Consider the following 18809-nt stretch of genomic DNA (forward strand, 5'->3'; position numbering starts at 1 on the left):
TATCCGGGGTGGGGTCTAGAGGCCAGAGAAAATTTGCTCCTTCGAAGGAATGAAAGCAAATGTCTAATATGAGGAATTCCCATGCACTTCAGGAAAGGCAGGGGGAGCAAAAGGTGTTGAAGCGAGGCTGGTGGTGTGATGTGCTGTCATATAGAAAGGAAGGGTCTGAGTTTGGGGCAAGCTCACTGGAGGAGATGTCCTATGCTGACCGGAGGAGCAGTTTGTAGTCAGTGGTCTGGGCATGAAGAGTAGGGCAGTTAGTCCAGGGGATGAGGTAGGGATCAGTGGGAGGCGCTTGGGATCCCTGAAGGCAGCCAAGAGACCACCCACCAATGATGCCCGAGAGATGGATTCAAGGTACAGTGCAATCCACGCATGGGATTTCCTCTCCTTCCAGAGGCTGCAGGCAGCATGAGTCTCGAGAAGCCACTTGCTGGCTTCAATCACCTGTTGTCACCAGTACTGAGTGGTTGATTCCCTCTTTCCAATTGCCAACATCCCAAATAATAGGGCTGGAACCATATGAAACTCAACTTGAAGTTGATGCTTAGGGTTAGAATTTATTCAGAAGTCATGGTCACAAATCTGCAGGGAGCAGGCTTCCTTGTTAGAGCCGTTTGTCTTGGTCCTTCTTGGAATCTCCTGGAGAAAGATGGAGGCTGCCAATGCTCCTGGCTAGGAAGGGATGCTAAGAGAAAGTCCCTAGAAACAACTTTCTGTTCTCAACTGCCTACTTTATCTTCTTATGAATAGCCTTTTTGGCCAGTGGGTTAGCAACATCTTCATTTCCAAAACTGAGTGGAAAAAATACACTTTCTTCCTAAACTCTTCACTTCTTTTTTAAAATTAAACATTTTTTGAGGTAATTTAGATTCACATGCAGTTATAAGAAATAATACAGAGAAGTATTTCTTCCAATGGTGCTATCTTGCAAAACTATAGGAAGTATCCCAAGTGGTATATTGGTGCTGATATAGTCAAGATACCAGATAGTCCCATCGCCACAAGAATCCCCCACGTTGCTCTTAACTAGTCACACCCACCTGCCTCCCCTTCCCTTCCTCATTCTCCCTGCTTCCACTGACCCCTTAACTCCCCCAACTACTGATCTAGTCTCCATTTCTATACTGTTGTTGTTTCCAAAATGTTATATGCATGGAATCATAGAGTATGAAATTTTTTGGATTTGGCTTTTTCTCCCCACTCAGCATTATTCCTGGTGATTCATCCAAATTGTTTCAAGCATTAATACTTTGTTCCTTTTTAATTACTGCCTGATTTTCCATGGTATGTGCTGTCACATAACCATTTACCTGTTGTAGGGCATCTGAGTTGTTCCTAGTGTTTGGCTATTACAAATAAAGCTGTTATAAAAATTCATGTATAGGCTTTTGTATGAACAAAAGTATTCATTTCTCTGAGATAAATGCCCAGGAGGGCAATTGCAGGCTTGCATGGCAGTTGCACGTTTAATTTTATAAGAAACTGCCAACTTGTTTTCCAAAGTAGCTCCACCATTTTCGATTTCTACCAGCCATTTAGGAGCGATGCAATTTATCTGCATATTTGCCAGTATTCAATGTTGTTAGACTTGTTTAAAGTCATTCTCCTAGGTATAGGTGTAGTGGTGTCTCACTGTGGTTTTAGTTTGCATTCTCCTGTGGACTAATGATGTCAAACCTCTTTTCCTGGACTTATTTGCCATCTGAAAGTTTCTTTAGAGAAACGTCTTTTCGTGTCTTTTGCCCGTTTTTTCACTGGATTGTTTGTCTTTTTATTATTGAGCTTTAAAATTTCCTTATGTATTCTAGATACCTGTCCTTTCTAAGAAATACAGTTTTACAAATGTTTTCTCCCAGGTTAGGGAGTTGTCTTTTCAAACTTCTAACAGCATGTTTCATAGAGTTCAAGTTTTAAATTTATATCAAATCTCATTTACCAATACATGTATTGATAAATTTTAAAACACAGATAGTTGAGAATATTTCCGAAGCTCTTCAGAGAAGCTGAACTGTGTTAGGAATTTTCAAACACTCTTTCATCACTTAATTTCCCCAATGCAAAGGGAATCTTTCAAAGAGAGAAGAGAGTATGAGTTCCTTATTTCCCTTTGGACAGATATGTGTACTTATTCCAAGTTCAGGTTGTTGTGGTGGTGGTGTTTTTTTTTGTGTGTGTTTTTTTCCCCAGGGCTTTCTATGATTACTTTAATCGATTATGCCCACCACCCCCCTTTTAAAGCAGATGTAAACAGCAACTGAGATGGCAGATGGTAATGTAAATCTATACCTCAGAGAGCTCTAAGTAACAGCCACATATGTGCAGTGTTGAAGTCATAGACCCTTTGGCCTACAGCGCTCCCAGTGTAAGTGCAAAGAGCCATTGTGTCCATGACATGATTTGTAGGTCCAAGAGCCCTCTGATGTGTGGCTCAATTGGCTTCTGGCTTCATTCCTGATGGTTGCCTAATGGTAACTAGCTTTAAATGAATATATTTTCATTTTAATCACAAATACTCAATCTTTATGAATGAGAATGATCACAGTGATGTACATTTCCAGATAATTTATTTTAGTCAATATCTATCAAGTGTGCATCTGAAATATTTGTCTTCTGAAATCAATCTAAGAGGGTTTCTGTGTTGAGGGGTGATGGGGCTCCAGTTTCTCAATCAAGGGGGAGAGAGAAAAAGAGAGAGAGAGCGTGAAAGCAAGCTGCTCAATGAAAATTTTGCAGGCGCTGGTTTTATCCCAGACATCTTGCTGGATCTCTTTGGTTGTTTCTTTTAGCACTTAGAGAGGAGAAGTAACTGTTTTGGATCAATATCTTCTGGTAAATAAGTGTCTGTGTTCTTGCTTTGGGCAGCTCTGAACACCTTTTAGCTCTTTGTGACAGAAGATTATTTGAATTGATCAATAACAAACTCTGATATCATTTATTCTCATTGGATTAAAAATTAAATTATAAAATATGCTTTATATTTCATAAATAAACTAACAAATATTTAGTAAGTGCTTGTTGAAGTAAGAGGTCACGTTATTAATTTATTAGAGATTATTGTAGATACACATGAAAATAATACAGATTCCTTTCTCTATTGTCTTTTGTGCTGTCATTTGTTGGTTTTGCTTTCTAATTAGTGCTGACCTTGTATAATGATTTGGGAAGTATTCCTGTTTTGTTTTGTTTTGTTTTGTTTTATATCCTGGAAGAACTATGATAAGCTCATGTCATTCTATTCAAATGTTTAGTAGATTTTCCATTAAAACCACCTGGGCCCAAAAATTTATTTGGGGAGACTTCAAATTACAAATTCAAATTCATTACTGATTCCAGGGCTATTTCATATTGGTTAAATTTTGACAGTTGGTAGTTTTCAAGGATTGGTCCATTTCTTCAAAGTTATTGAATGTATGAGCCTAACCCTTCCTTTATTATCTTTTCAACGGCTGTAGAATATGTAGAGATATTCCCTATTTCATTCTTGATACTGGTGATTTTGCCTTCTATTTTTGTCAGTCTAGCTAAAGGCCTATCAAGTTTATTGATTTTCACCCACCAAAGAACTGGTTTTTGTTTTATTGATTTTCTCTATTATTCTCCTATTTTCAATTTCATTGGTTTCTCCTCTTCTGTGTATTACCTCTCTTTTTCTGCTTGTTTTGGATTTATCTTGTCCTTCTTTTACTAGTTTCTTGAGGTAGGAACTTAGGTTACTGATTTGAGAACTTTCATTATTTTGAATGTAAGCACTAATGATATAAATTTCCCTCTTAACACTGATTTAGCTGCATTCCACGTATTTTGATTTGCTGTAGCTTTATTTTTATTTTTTTGTATGTACTTAAAGTTTTTTGATACTACCCTTTTGACCCATAGGTTGTTTAAAAGTATGTTATTTCATTTCCACATGTTTGCAGGTTTTCCTATTGTCTTTTTGTTGTTGATTTCCAGTTTGATTTTATTGTAGTCGGAGAGCCACTTTGCATAATCTCTATTCTTTAAATTTGGAGATTTGTGTTACGGCCCCAAAAATAGTCTAGCTTGGTGAGGGTTCTATGATTTCTTGAAAAAAATGTGGATGGAGTGTTCTCTGTTTTTCAATTAGATATTTTTGGTTGATTGTGTTGTTTGGATCTTCAAGTTCTTTGGTAACTTTTTTTCTAGTTGCAGAGATGGGAGTGTTGAAGTCTCCAACTTTTATTATGGATTTGTCTATTTCTCCTTTCCATTGTATTAGTTTGTGCCTTATGTATCTGAGACTGTCATTTGTTGCTGAGGCAATGAGGATCGCTATATCTTCCTGATATATTAATCTTGTTATTATTTGTAATGCTCCTTTTTGTTCCTAGTAGGTTTTTGTTGTTGTTGTGAGGTTTACTTTGTTGTATTAATATAGACACTCCTGCTTTTTAATAATTGCTTGTGGTGCATATCTTCTTCCATCTGTCTACATTCAACTCATTTATATTGCTGAATTGGAAGTAAATTGGAAGCAACATATAGTGGGTAAAGATTCTTCAGATCTCTGTTATTTGATATATTTAGACCATTTACATTTAAGATAATTACTGATAGATTAGCATTTAACTCTGATATTTTATTATTTGTTTTCTTTTTATTTCTTCTGATTCTTGTTCCTCTGTTTCTGTTTTCTTGCCTTTCTTTCAGTTCAGTTGAGCATGTTTTAGGATTCCACCTTCATTTGTTTAGAAACTGAGCATATTTCTGTATTAGAATTCTCCAGAGAAAAAGAACCAACATACATATAGAAGGGTGTTTTTTTTTTTTTTTTTAAGGAATTGGCTCATGTAGTTATGGAGGCTAGCATGTTTAAAATATTCAGGGTGGGCTCTCAGACTAGAGACTCCATATATTCAAGTCTAAAGGCCACTTGCCAGCACTTAGGGGAAGTTATTTTTGTTCTGTTTGAGCTATGAACTGATTGGAGATGGCTCATTCACATTATGGAGTAAAAGTCCACTGTCTTAAATGTTAATCTCAGACATAAACTCATAAAAACACCCAGAAACATTCAGAATATAATAGTCTACTAGTATCAACACGAACATTTCAAGCGAAGTGTGGAAACCTGAGTTTCACTTAGGTCCCTTCCCTTTCCCATTTTTAAACATGGGATTCTCTTGAATACCAAATGGTGTTCTAATTTTTGTTTTAATCATCAAATATTATTCATAAAACTCATAAGGAAAAGTTTAGGTTCCTATAAGTGCCCATATTTCTACTCTTTCCATTGTTCTTTCTTCTTTCCTGATGCTCTGAGATTCTTTCTTTTATCATTTCTTTCTCATTAGAAGAACTTGTCTTAGGTTAAATTTTAAAGAATATATTTGCTAGCAACACAGTCTTTTAGTTTTCCATTGTCTGAGAGCGTGTTTATTTCCCTCTAATTCCTGAAGGTTAATATCACCTGCGATGTCCAGGTATAGAGTTTGAAATGGATATATTTGTTTTTCAATTCAGTACTTGAAGAATATTATGCTACTTCTTCTGGCATCTGTGGTTTCAGATGAGAAATTCACTATCATTTAAATTGGTCTTCCCCCATGTGTGATTTGTCATTTCTTTATGGTTGCTGTCAAGATTTTTCCTATGCCATATAGTTTTGAAATTATAACTTGGTACAATGCCTGGTATTAAGTTAACCCCTGGTTAGGGAGTTAAACATGAATAAGATTTGGTCCCTACCATTTAGGAGTTTGTAATCTGGTAGAAATGAAGGGAAATTGGCATAGAAAAAATGATGGACACACTGTGCATTCTAGCAGATATGAGCCAAATGCTGTGGGATCAGCAGGAAAGAAGCAAGGATCTGTTTCTTTGAAGATAGTTTGAGGTCTTTGAAAAAAGGGAAGACTGATTTCGAATGAAAGGCAGAACAAGATAATCTAAATAAAGGAATAATAACCTATTCAGCTATCCATCCATCCAACCAACTATCCATCCATCCATACATCCATCCATCCACCTGAACATTGAGGAATTATGTTCAGGAAGTGTGTTAGGTACTGCAGGTACCGTGGCAAATAAAATACAGTGGCAGGTACAATGTCACCACAGTCTTAAAGTTCCTTACTTGGAATATGGCAGGGGTGACAGCCAAGGACTTCCAAGTTTTGAAAGTTGGAAGAATGTAGCAATTATTTACCTGTCCTTCTGAGAAAGAACAAAAAGTTGTGGTCTTTCTGTAAGGACAGTGTTATATACAGTTTCAAGAATCATCAAATTTTAAGTAAAGCTGTGAACTATTTCTCATATTTTGCCCTCAATGATGATCTCTCCCCAGGAATATGGGTGAACTGCATTTAAATAGGGTGGGTTGGTCCCTACTTTCCAATGTGTGTTGGCTGTCTGAATGTCTCTGATGATGTGACACTCAGCTGACACTGAACCTGATATTGAAGTCTTCTAGTGCTTGACTGGGTATTCGATTTATCCTACCTCCCCATTTTCCACACATACCATATCTTTGATCTTTCTCTCTCTCTCTCTCTTAAATCTATACCTTGATTTTCTCTTATTTATTGCAGCTGATTCAGTTCTAAGATCCACTTAGATGCTTGTCTATCTAGTCTCCAGTCTTCTATCTGGCTTATATTGATTTGTCTTATCCAATAGAGAGTTAGAACTGCGATGTCCGTAAGCCTCATTCTGACCAAAAGGGCCATCATCCCATTGACATTGAGCAGCATTTTGACCCCATGGGACATAATCACACTGACTGATTTTGAGCATTATTCTGATTGAAACCTCATTCACTTTGACCTAGCTACCTTTTATTAAGTGTTATTTCAATTTCCTAACTATATTCTGGTTAATTCTTATCACATCAGTATCAGGTATATGTTATTTTATATTACAGATTTAAAACCTAACTTTCAGAGACCTAGATCACTTGTCAATGCTGAAAAGAGCAAAAGAGTGATTTGAACCCAGGTCTTTCCTGAGTCAGTGTTCTTCCCTCTACTTTGCTCTTTAATGAATGTGAAACTTCCTAGCTGCATTGGTGGTCTCTCCAAGCTTCATGCTCTTCTAGTCCCCTGCATCAATGAAACAGACCAATCTGACCTGTCGCTTGTTCCTTTCTGAAAATCAAGCTGATTTTATTCTTTTTGAGTAATATGCTCTCAAAGCTGGACATCTGGCTACTGTATAAAATGGTGATCACCACTCAGCAGAACAACAAGGGAGCCATGTGGCTTTTATTCGGTTCTTAATCCAAAGCTTTGCTTGAATATTAATTCTATCATGGCTTCTCTGATGCTCGATTAATAAGTGTACTAAAGATGAAAAACATGCTGAAAATATGCTGACTAATGCAGCTCTAAGTCATCAAGGGCGCCCGAGTGCTCTCTGGTCACTGGTTATCTCTCACAGCATGTGAGAATGAATAGGCCTGCAGAGAATGGATTCATCACCATTTCCATGCTTGCCTCCTTCCAGCTAAGCTGTTAGCTGTTAGTTCTCCAAAGTTGAGACCTGCCTGAATCCTGAGAAACCTCCACCAGAGAGGCAGGAAAATAAAGGAACTGAGCCTAATTCCCACTGTGTCACCAAAGCCCGGCAAATGTTACTGCAAGTGTTCATATAAGGCTGCCTTGTTGGAGGAAACCAGCAAGGGAATTGGTGTCAGCTACCAGATGGTAATAGTGGCAGACGTGCCACACTGTTTATGGGGGCTTCTAAACACAGAGGGAGCCAGCACATATATTTTCCCAAAGGGCACATAGAATTTTAAGGTATGTGCAATGTAGTTTAAAGCTTCTGTTGCTCAGGGAGAAGTAGTTAAATGAAGGGTGATCATGTTTGAATTGTGCTACAAAAACATTAATAAGTAAGTTCATTAACTCTATGAGCATAAGGAAAAGTGTTGACTAAGGTTTTTACGATGTGGAACTTTTTTTTTTTTAAGTTTTGGGACTTTGCCTCTTTAGTTTCAACTGCATGAAAAATGACACACAATTTAGGAATATGTGAAAGCAAATTTTAAACTCAGCATGTATTTCAAATAGCAGCTATAACTTCTGCACTTGGTTTCAAGGAAATTACATGCCTCATATTACTACCCTCATAAAGCCCAGTGGGAAACTCTCCAGACTGTTGCCAGTGAGGAGGTCAGCTATGTGATTTCTGGCAAAGCCCTCTAGGCAGAGCTCTGGCCCCTCCTCCTGTCTACCCTGGCTTGGCAGGGGCAGCCTAGAATGCCTGCAGAAGAGTGGTCCCGGGGTGCACTCTGGTGGGAAGGGAAGGTTAGAAGATCTGCTTCTAAGCAGCATTTGCAAGCAAGCATGAGGTTATTACCACATTGTACGTTCATTTGGGTTTGGATTGATGACGCACACAGTGTGAAGACTAAGTCAACCAGCTCCTGACTCATCTAGTGTTTCCAGAAAAGCTTTTCTCACATTCCCACCACAATACAGGAAGTTGCAATGATACCAATTGTCTTTGAGGTCAATTTCAAACATCTACAACTAGGATCACAGTTCATTTGATCTGATTCTGTATTACCTCTCCAACCTGGTCAACCACTACTGAGTACATGATTTCTTTAGTCTTCCCCACGTACATTCTTGTCTTGAGCATATAACATTCTAGGAAAGAAAGCACAAGATGTGCAATCAGAGAAAACTGGGTTCAGATTCTATCCTGTCTAGTTACACTCAAGAACACAAGCAATTTGGTTTCTGAGACTCAAGTCTCCCAGTTTTAAAATGAAGGCAGTAATACGGGGCTGTGATCAGTACTAAGAGAGAGAATACCACAGACATATCTGATATGCTTGGCTTACAGCAGTCACCTAACAATTATTCCTCCTCTTCCCTTTCCTTTGCTTCATCTTTTATTCTCACATTCCCATTCATAGTAAAACCAAGTTTAATTGGTTTTAAGGTAAGAATCTCCTGGATCAACTTAGACAGAAGCTGTATCCGGAGGTTCAGCAGAACTTGGAAAATCATGTGTGAGAACATCTATAAGAGGATAGAGCTCCATGACTATTCAAAGTGCATTCATTAAAATTGAAGTTGAGGAGAGACTTCTGCTGCCAGTTAGACTTTAGAATGTTGCAAGGTCTTAACAATGAGAACAAACAAGATAAACCACAAAAATCATAATTGCTATTTTTTTAACCTTGACTCCAGAGAGTCAAGGAGGCGAAGGAAGCTAAATGAGCTGAAAATTAGAGAAAGTGATAAATCTTTCGTAGAATAAAATAGAGGAATGGCTACCTTTATCACTGGGGAAGGGAGAGGAGAAAGAATAATTCATTGTAGGTGAAAAGAATTCATAATGACTGAGTATGGGCTGGGGGTGGTGATACTGGTGAATTAGAATCCTGAAAAGCCCTGGCCAGAGAGCACTACACTTTCCCAAGGGTTTGCCTTGAGTGCAAGAGGATAAGTAGTGTGCTGAGGGCTAGGACAAGGCAGGAGGGCTGGAGGAAAACAAAATATTCTACTTAAGATTCTTAGCACCTTCTCTAAGTTACATGCAGTGGTCCACTCCACTGAAAGCTGTGTGCGAGGCAGGAGAGGGAAGGAAATTTTCCTTGAGTCACCTGGACCATCCCTTAATACAAGGCAGGAACCTACAGAAAGCAAGGAGCAGAGCAGGAAAACCATGAGAAATCTCTCCAGCGCACTTCAGGCCATCACCAAGTAATACTTTAGAGCCCGTGAAAGACGAGATTTGGGGCAGCAGGATGGAGAGAGATCTTACAGAAATGCACAAAACCAGAAGGACTGAAAGGCAAAGGACTCTCAGCTTGAGTCTCAGTGACTCAAGCTGAGAGCTGAGCTGTTGAGCAGAGAGAGCTCTCCTGTGGTGCTGAAGGGGAGCAGCTGGACAGTGAATCTTAAAGAGATCTTGAAGTCATTAATGCATTGAGCCCAAGTCCTGGTGAAGAGAAGGTCCTTATACTGCCCTGAAAATATCTGGAGTCAGTGGTGAATGAAAGCTATGACATAGCCCCAAACCAGCTTAACCTCAAATTAGATTTTATTTAGACCCCCATGTTATGGCATGACAGAAGAATATGTTTGCCTTTTCCTTGGGGCAAATATGTATTTTTTAAGGATTTTATTTATTTATTTATTTGAAAAAGGGCAAGAGAGCACAAGCAGGGGGAGCTGCAGATGGACAGGGAGAAGCAGTCTCCCCTCGCAGCAGGAAGCCCAATGTGGGTCTCCAGCTCAAGACCTGGGGATATGACCTGAGCCAAAGGTAGATGCTTAACTAACTGAGCTACCCAGGTGCCCATTTCCTTGGGACAAATATTATTTGCTTCAGTCTCTACCGTTCTTTTACCCATGATATCTGGCATATAATAAAAAAAATGTGACACATGCAAAAAGGCAAAAGAAAAAAAATGACACAGGGAAACAGTAAACATGTAAATAAACATAAAATACCACTATTTTTTCCCTTTCTTTCTTTCTTGGTTTCTTTCTTTCTTTCTTTTTTTCTTTCTTTCTTTCTTTCTTTTTGAGAGAGAGAAAGAGAGAGAAAGCCTGAGTGCAGGGGGAGAAGCAAAAGGAGAGGACAGAGAAAATCTCAAGCCAACTCCATGCCTCCAAACCCAGCGTGGAGCTCAAGGTAAGGCTTGATCTTATAACCCTGAGATCATGAACTGACCTGAAATCAAGAGTCTGATGCTTAACTGACTGAGCCACCCAGGCACCTATATTTTTCTCATTTCTTAATTTATTTAATTGTATTTATTTATTTATTTATTTATTTATTTATTTTTTAAGATTTTATTTATTTTGTCAGAGAGAGAGCGAGCAAGCACAGGCAGACAGAATGGCAGGCAGAGGCAGAGGCAGAAGCAGGCTCCCCGCTGAGCAAGGAGCCCGATGTGGGACTCGATCCCAGGACTCTGGGATCATGACCTGAGCCAAAGGCAGCTGTTTAACCAACTGAGCCACCCAGGCGTCCTGTTGTTTCTTAATTTTTAAAGTGACAATTGGATACTGAAAATGTAAAGAATAACAATTTATTATTGAGATTATATATATAGAAGTAAAGTGTCTGATTACACACTAACAAAGGTTGAAGGACAGGTAACAGGAAGAATAGTGTTGTAAGGTTCTTACATTATATGTAAAATGACATAATATAATTTAAAAGTAGATTGTAATACATTAAAGTTGCATATTATAAACCATAGAGCAACACCTTAAAAAAACAAATTGGTGTGCCTAATAAATTGAGAGAAGTGAGAAAATGGAATCCCAAGAAATAGTTAATTCAAAAGAAGGCAGGAATTGAGAGAAAGCAGAACAAAGAACAGAGGGGCTACTTAGTAAATATTAAGATTATAGAATCAAAATGGACAATATTTTAATTAGAATAAATGTGAATGAAATGAACACTTAAAAGGCAGAGATTGTCCAACTGTATAAAAAAGAAAGTTCAAACTGTTTATGGTTTATAAGACACAGACTTTAAATATAAAGGAAAAAATAAAACAAAAGGGAAAATATATCAGACAAAGAGTAAGCTTAAGAAAGTTCAGATTAGAATATTAATATCAGACAAAGTAGACTTGAGGACAAGAAGCATCATCAGAGATAAAGAGGGACATTTCATGAGATAAAAGGTCAATTAATTAAGAATACACTTAAGTCTTAAGTGTGTAGATATCTAGTAACAGGGTTTAATGAAACAATAACTGATGAAAGTAGAGGAAAAATAGAGAAATCCATAAGTATAGTTAGAGATTTTAACAATATAGTTAGAGATTTAACCCTCTCTCAGTAATTGGTAGTACAAGTAGAAAAACAATCGATCACAATTCAGAGGATTTGAATAACACTATGAACCAAATTAAATTAATGGAGATTTTAAAACATTCCAGTCAACAATACATTCTTTTCAAGTTCATATGGGATATTACCAGTATAGACTATATATTGAACCATAAACACACACACACACACACACAAACTTAATTTCTAAGGATTGAAATAATACAGAGTATATTTTCTAGCCACAGTGTAATGAAATTAGAAATAAAGAACCCAAAATATTTGGAAAACCCTCAAATACTTGACAATTAAGACACAAATCTTAAAATTGTCCATTAGTCTAGAAATAGAAATCAAAGACAACTATTTTGTACCGAATGATAAAAATATATCAATATATGTAGAGTGTCATTAAAGCAATGCTTAGAGGACACAAATTACCAAAATGGATGCAAGAGAAAAAAAAACTAGAAAATCTGACTAGCCCTTCGTCTATAAGGAAATTTCATTCATAATTAAAATCTTACGTGCGTGAGCACGCACGCGCGCACACACACACACACACACACACACACACACACGAGCCTGCCAGTCCAGATGGCTTCACCACCAAATTTACCAACATTGAAGATGGAAATAATACCAAGTTTACATAAAATCTTTCAGAAAATAGAAGGAAGGGAACACTTCCCAAAACATTTCATAGGGCCAGCATAATTTTCATACAAAAACTAAGCAAGGACATTACAAGAAAAGAAAACTATCAACCAGTGTAGCATCCAGAAGCATGTTCATGGATTGGATAACTTAGTATTGCTAAGAAACCCGTTTCCCCCGTCTATATAAAGATTCAATGCAATTCCCATTCAAAGCCCTAAAATTTGAGAGACCAAAACAATCTTGAAAAAGAACAAAGTTGGAGGACTTACACTACTTGATTTTATTGTGATTTTATTTTATTGTGATTTTATTTTATTGTTTTAAAAGCTTAATATATTTATTTTAGAGAGAGAGAGAGAGCTGTCAGGGAGGGGCAGAGGGAAAGAGAGCCTGAACTCAGAGCCCAACACAGGGCTTGGTCTCATGACCCTGAGATCACAAGGCTGAAACCAAGAGTTGGACACATAGCTGAGTGTGCCACCCAGGCACCACTTGATTTTAAGACTTAATGTTAAGCTACCATAATCAAGGCAGTGTTTTATTGCTGTGGACTGGTGTTTCTCAACCTTGGCACTACTGACATTTTGGGCCAGATAATTCTTTGTCGAAGGCATTGTCGTATATGCTATAGGATGTTAAACAGGATCACTAGCTACTATCTACTAGATGTCAGTAGCCACACCCTCTCTGAATTGTCACAGATTAAATTTATCCTCACATCACCAAGTGGCTCCCTCCCTCAGTCCCTCCAGGGGTGGAGAAAAGTCACTCTGGTTGAGAACAACTGGCATAGAAATAGCAGAGAGAGATAAATTGACTGATGAAACTGATCAGACAGATCCATACTTATATCACTAATTGACTTTTGACAAGGCTGCCAAAGAAGTTCAATGAGAAAAGACTTTTCAATAAAATTTCAATCGCATCACTCATCAAAGACTCAAAACAGAAACAGTCCAATGTCTACAAACAGGAAAATGGATAAATTATGGCATACTTACACCATCAAATGCTACACTATGGTAAAAAGGAGTAAACAACCATTACACCAAACAATATAAACGAACCTCAAATGAACCTCTTTATATAGGATATAAGTGAATATAAATGAACCTCTTTGTTAGTCAAAGAATCCAGCTCACATAGCATATGATTATATTTTACATGATATTCAAGAATAGACAAATCTAATTTATGATGAAAAAATGAGAAGTTGCTTATCGTAGGAAGGTTGCTAATTGAGCATAGAAAACATTCTGGGAGTGATGTAAATATTCTATATCTTATTTTGGAAAAGATTCCTAGAAGTGACATGATTGGATCAAAGGAAAAATACATATGACACTGTGGTCTACATTACAGATTTTTCCGGCAAGTTTTTACTTAAATTCCAGTTAGTTAACATACAGTGTAATATTAGATTTAGGTGTCAAAATTAGTGATTCATCACTTACAGTACTCAGGGCTCATCACTAGTGGCCTCCTTAATGTCCATCCCCTATTTAATCTGTTCTGTTCATCTCCCCTCCAGTAACCCTCAGTTTGTTCTCCTTAGTTAAGATCTATGTCTTGGTTTGTCTCTCTTTCCCCACTCTATTCATTTGTTTTGTTTCTTAGATTCCACACATGAGAGAAATCATATGGTAATGGTTATCTGTCTTTCTCTGACAATTTATTTTGCATAGCATAATACCCTCTAGTTCCATCCACATTGCAAATGGCAAGATTTCATTCTTCTTTATGGTTGAGTAATATTTCATTATATACTATATATCCATATATAGATATAGATATAGATATAGATAAATATCCCCCACATCTTCTTTATCCATTTATCAGTGGATGAACATTTGGGCTCTTTTCATAATCGGGCTAATGTTGGTAATGCTTCTATAAATATCAGGGTGCATGGATCCCTTCAGATCAGTATTTTTGTATCCTTTGGGTAAATACCTAGTAGTTCAATTCCTGGGTCAATAGCGTAGTTCTATTTTTAACTTTTTGAGGAACCTCTTACTGTTTTCCAGAGTGGCTGCACCAGTTTGTGTTCCCACCATCAGGTGTCGACAAGGATGTGGAGAAAAGGGAACCCTTCATATTACACATTTATGGTCAAACTGGTACTGTTAAAAGAAGTGTCCATTTTCTCATAACCAATTAACAGACTTACTGTCAAATTTATGGATTTTTGCCAAAATGGCATCTCAATACATTCCTAATTTCTTTCATTTGAGTGAAGTTGAATATTCTTTTCTATAGTTAAGAGATATTTGTATTTCTATCCTGTGAGCAATTCATTCATACTTCTGATGACACTTTTCTCAGTAGCTCTTATGTTAGGATTATTTCCTCTTCATCTACAGAAGTTGCAAATACATTTTTCAAGCTTGCCATCTATTCTTAAATTTCTTTCTTTTTTGCCATGTAGAAACTTTTTTAAAAGTTATGTATTCAAATTTGTCAGTATTTTCCTTATTGCTTCTGGAATTTATATCATAGGAAATATTTCTCCACTTCCAGATCATAGAGTAATTCTCTAATTGTTAAAAAAATATTTTTATGGTTTTTTTTTTACATATAAGCATCTGATTCACTTAGAAATTGGGCTATCCTAGAAAAAATGGATTTGATTTCATCTTTTTTCATATGACTGTCTAGTTATCCACTTATTTCTTGTATCCTTTCACTCTTCACCTTGTACTTTGAGGTATCACCTTTACATATACACATATATACAACTACATATATACACATGCATATACATGTATATGTAGTTGTATATATGCATATATATGTAGTTTATAATATATTATAATACCTAGTAAGACTCTCCCCTTCTCTCATTGTTTTATATTTTAGGGGTTTTCTGACTATCCTTGTTTGTTTATTTTTTCCAAAGAACTCTATTTAATTTGCCTACCTCCAGAAAAGTGGCATTTTCACAGGAATGGAATAAAATACATAAATAATGTCGGAGAGAACTGACATCATATCTTTATGAGGTTCAAATATACTCTTATTTTTGTCTTTTAGGACTGTCTTACATTTATTCTCATATGGCTTTTGAATATTTCTTGTTAAATTTATGCATTAGCATATGTAAGTTTACTTTGCTATTGTAGATGAGAATTTTTCTTTTATTATGTCTTCTAGCTAGTTTTTTTCTTGTACCTATGAAAGGTATTGATTTTTACATGTTAACTTTATAATTGCTATTTTATTAAACTCTCTTGCGTTTTTTGCAGTTTTCCTATCAATTCTTTGAGTTTCTCAGATATATAATTATGTCATCTGTAAGTAGAGATTTTTCTCTTTTTTTGCAATTCATGCATTTTCTAATTCTTTTTCTATCTCTCTCTTTTTTTTAAGATTTTATTTATTTATTTGACAGAGATAGACACAGTGAGAGAGGGAACACAAAAAGGGAGAGTGGTGGCAGAGGGAGAAGCAGGCTTCCTGCTTGAGCAAGGAGCCTGATGTGGGGCTCAATCCCAGGACCCTGGGATCATGACCTGACCATGGCAGATGCTTAACCACTGAGCCACCCAGGGGCCCCTCTTTTTCTCTTTATCAACAGTGTGGGATGACCTGATCAGGTGGAGGGCAGTGGACAGCAAAAGAATTCACCCAAGGCAGAACAAAGGAGATAGGAGTTTATTTGACTCTACCACAAGGGAGTTGTGGACAGCAAAGCAAAAACTGCCAGGAGGCAGTGGTGGGGGACTATAGTTAAGAGGGAAGGGAGGAATTGGAATACATGGAATTTTCCTTTTTTGATACCTGTGCTTGGTGTTAAGTAGTCCGTCGGTCAGCTAGGGCTTATCAATATTTTGTGGTGAGTTCCCTAATAATCCTATTTGCATTCACCCTGGTGGCCACTATGGGCCCCTTTACCTTATTCAGGCTTCCATTGTTCAAGCCTGTTAACTAAAAGCAGCCCCTACAAATAGAATTCGCTGATAAAATATGAAGATGGTGTTTAATAGTTGAGGAGATAGTAGGCTTTGTTGCTCCTGACATTGAAAAGAAAATCTAGAAATTTTCCGAAATGTGGGGGTACTACATTGGCTACTGTGTTGAATTATTAAGGGAGTATCCATTAATTCTTTTATTTATTTATTTATTTATTTATCCTGCTAGTAGGAAGACTTTTTTTTAAAAAATTAAAATATAATGTATTATTTGTTTCAGGGGTACAGGTCTGTGAATCATCAGTCTTACACAATTCACAGCACTCACCATAGCACATACCCTCCCCAGTGTCCATAACCTAGATACCTTATGTCTCCCCCACCACCCATCCCCCAGAAACCCTCAGTTTGTTTTGTGAGATTTAGAGCCTCTTATGGTTTATCTCCCTCCCTGGTCCCACATTGTTTCATTTTTTCCCTCCCTACCTCCCATGATCCCCACCCTGCCTCTGAAATTCCTCACATCAGAGAGATCACATGCTATTTGTCTTTCTGTGATTGACTTGTTTTGGTTAGCATAATACCTTCTAGTTCCATCCACGTCATTGCAAATGGCAAGATTTCGGTTTTTTTGATGGCTGCATAGTATTACATTGCATATATATACCACACCTCCTTTATCCATTCATCTGTTGATGGACATTTAGGTTCCTTCCATAGTGTAGTTATTGTGGACATTGGTGTTATAAACATTTGGGTGCTTGTGCCTCTTCGGATCACTACATTTGTATCTTTGGGGTAAATACCTAGTAGTGAGATTGCTGGGTCATAGGGTAGCTCTATTTTCAACTTTTTGAGCAACCTCCATAATGTTTTCCAGAGTGGCTGCACAACTTGCATTCCCACCAACAGTGTAGGAGGGTTCACCTTTCTCTGCATCCTCACCAGCATCTGTCATTTACTGACCTGTTAATTTTAGCCATTCTGACTGGTGTGAGGTGGTATCTCACTGTAGTTTTGATTTGTATCTCTTTGATGCTGTGATGTGGAGCACTTTTTTATGTGTCTGCTGGCCATTTGGATGTCTTCTTTGCAGAAAGAAATGTCTGTTCATGTCTTCTGCCCATTTCTTGATTGGATTATTTGTTCTTTGGGTGTTGAGTTTGATAAGTTCTTTATAGATTTTGGATACTAGCCCTTTATCTAATATGTCATTTGCAAATATTTTCTCCCATTCTGCTGGTTGTCTTCTGGTTTTGTTTACTATTTCCTTTGCTGTGCAAAAGATTTTGATCTTGATGAACTCCCAATAGTTCATTTTTGCCCTTTGTTTCCTTGCCTTTGGTGATGTTTCTAGGAAGAAGTTGCTGCAGCTGAGGCCAGGGAGGTTGCTGCCCATGTTCTGCTCAAGGATTTTGAGGGATACCTGTCTCACATTGAGGTCTTTCATTCATTGTGAGTCTATTTTTGTGTGTGGTGTAAGGATATTGTCCAGTTTCATTCTTCTGCATGTGGGTGCCCAATTTTCCCAACACCAATTGCTGAAGAGACTTTTTTCCATTGGACATTCATTCCTGCTTTGTCAAAGATTAGTTGACCACAAAGTTGAGGGTCCATTTCTGGGCTCTCTATTCTGTTCCATTGATCTGTGTATCTATTTTTGTGCCAGTACCATACTGTCTTGATAATGACAGCTTTGCAATAGAGTTTGAAGTCTGGAATTGTGATGTCGCCAACTTTGGTTTTCTTTCAATATTCCTCTGGCTATTCGAGGTCTTTTCTGGTTCCATATAAATCTTAGAATTACTATTTCTTTGGAAAAAGTTGATGGTATTTTGATAGGGATTGCATTAAATGTGTAGATTGCTTTAGGTAGCATAGACATTTTCACAATATTTGTTCTTCTAATCCATGAGCATGGAACATTTTTCCATTTCTGTCTTCCTCAATTTCTTTCGTGAGTACTTTACAGTTTTCTGAGTATAGACTCTTTGCCTCTTTGGTTAGGTTTATTCCTAGGTATCTTGTGGTTTTGTGTGTAATTGTAAATGGGATCAACTCCTTAATTTCTCTTTCTTCTGTCTTGCTGTTGGTATATAAAAATACAACTGGTTTCTGTGCATTGATTTTATATCCTGACACTTATTGAATTCCTATATGAGTTCCAGCAGTTTTGGACAAGTTCTAGCAGATTTGGAGTGGATTCTTTTGGGTTTTCCACATAAAATATCGTATAATCTGCAAAGAGTGAGAGTTTGACTTCTTTGCCAATTCGGATGCATTTTATTTCTTTTTGTTTTCTGATCGCTGAGGCTTGGATGTCTAGTACTATGTTGAATAGCAGTGGTGATAGTGGACAGTCCTGCCATGTTCCTCGCTTTAGGGGAAAAGCTCTCAGTTTTTCCCCATTGAGAATGATATTCACTGTGGGTTTTTCATAGATGGCTTTTATGCTATTGAGGTATGT

General features: G+C 37.2%; 1 long non-coding RNA gene across 2 annotated transcripts in view; it reads left to right on the plus strand.

Moving 5' to 3' along the window:
- LOC309844684 overlaps nucleotides 1-18809 on the plus strand; it is a 98772-nt gene that overhangs the window by 43186 nt on the left and 36777 nt on the right. Inside the window, exon 2 of one of the 2 annotated variants that reach the window (XR_014300820.1) lies at nucleotides 10512-10617. The exons of the other annotated variant lie outside the window; for it this stretch is intronic. This is a non-coding gene — a long non-coding RNA (uncharacterized lncRNA). The remainder of the gene's footprint in view (nucleotides 1-10511; nucleotides 10618-18809) is intronic. 2 annotated transcript variants of the gene reach the window in all.

This window comes from Mustela nivalis, assembly GCF_964662115.1.
Source record: "Mustela nivalis genome assembly, chromosome: 12".
Taxonomy (NCBI): domain Eukaryota; kingdom Metazoa; phylum Chordata; class Mammalia; order Carnivora; family Mustelidae; genus Mustela; species Mustela nivalis.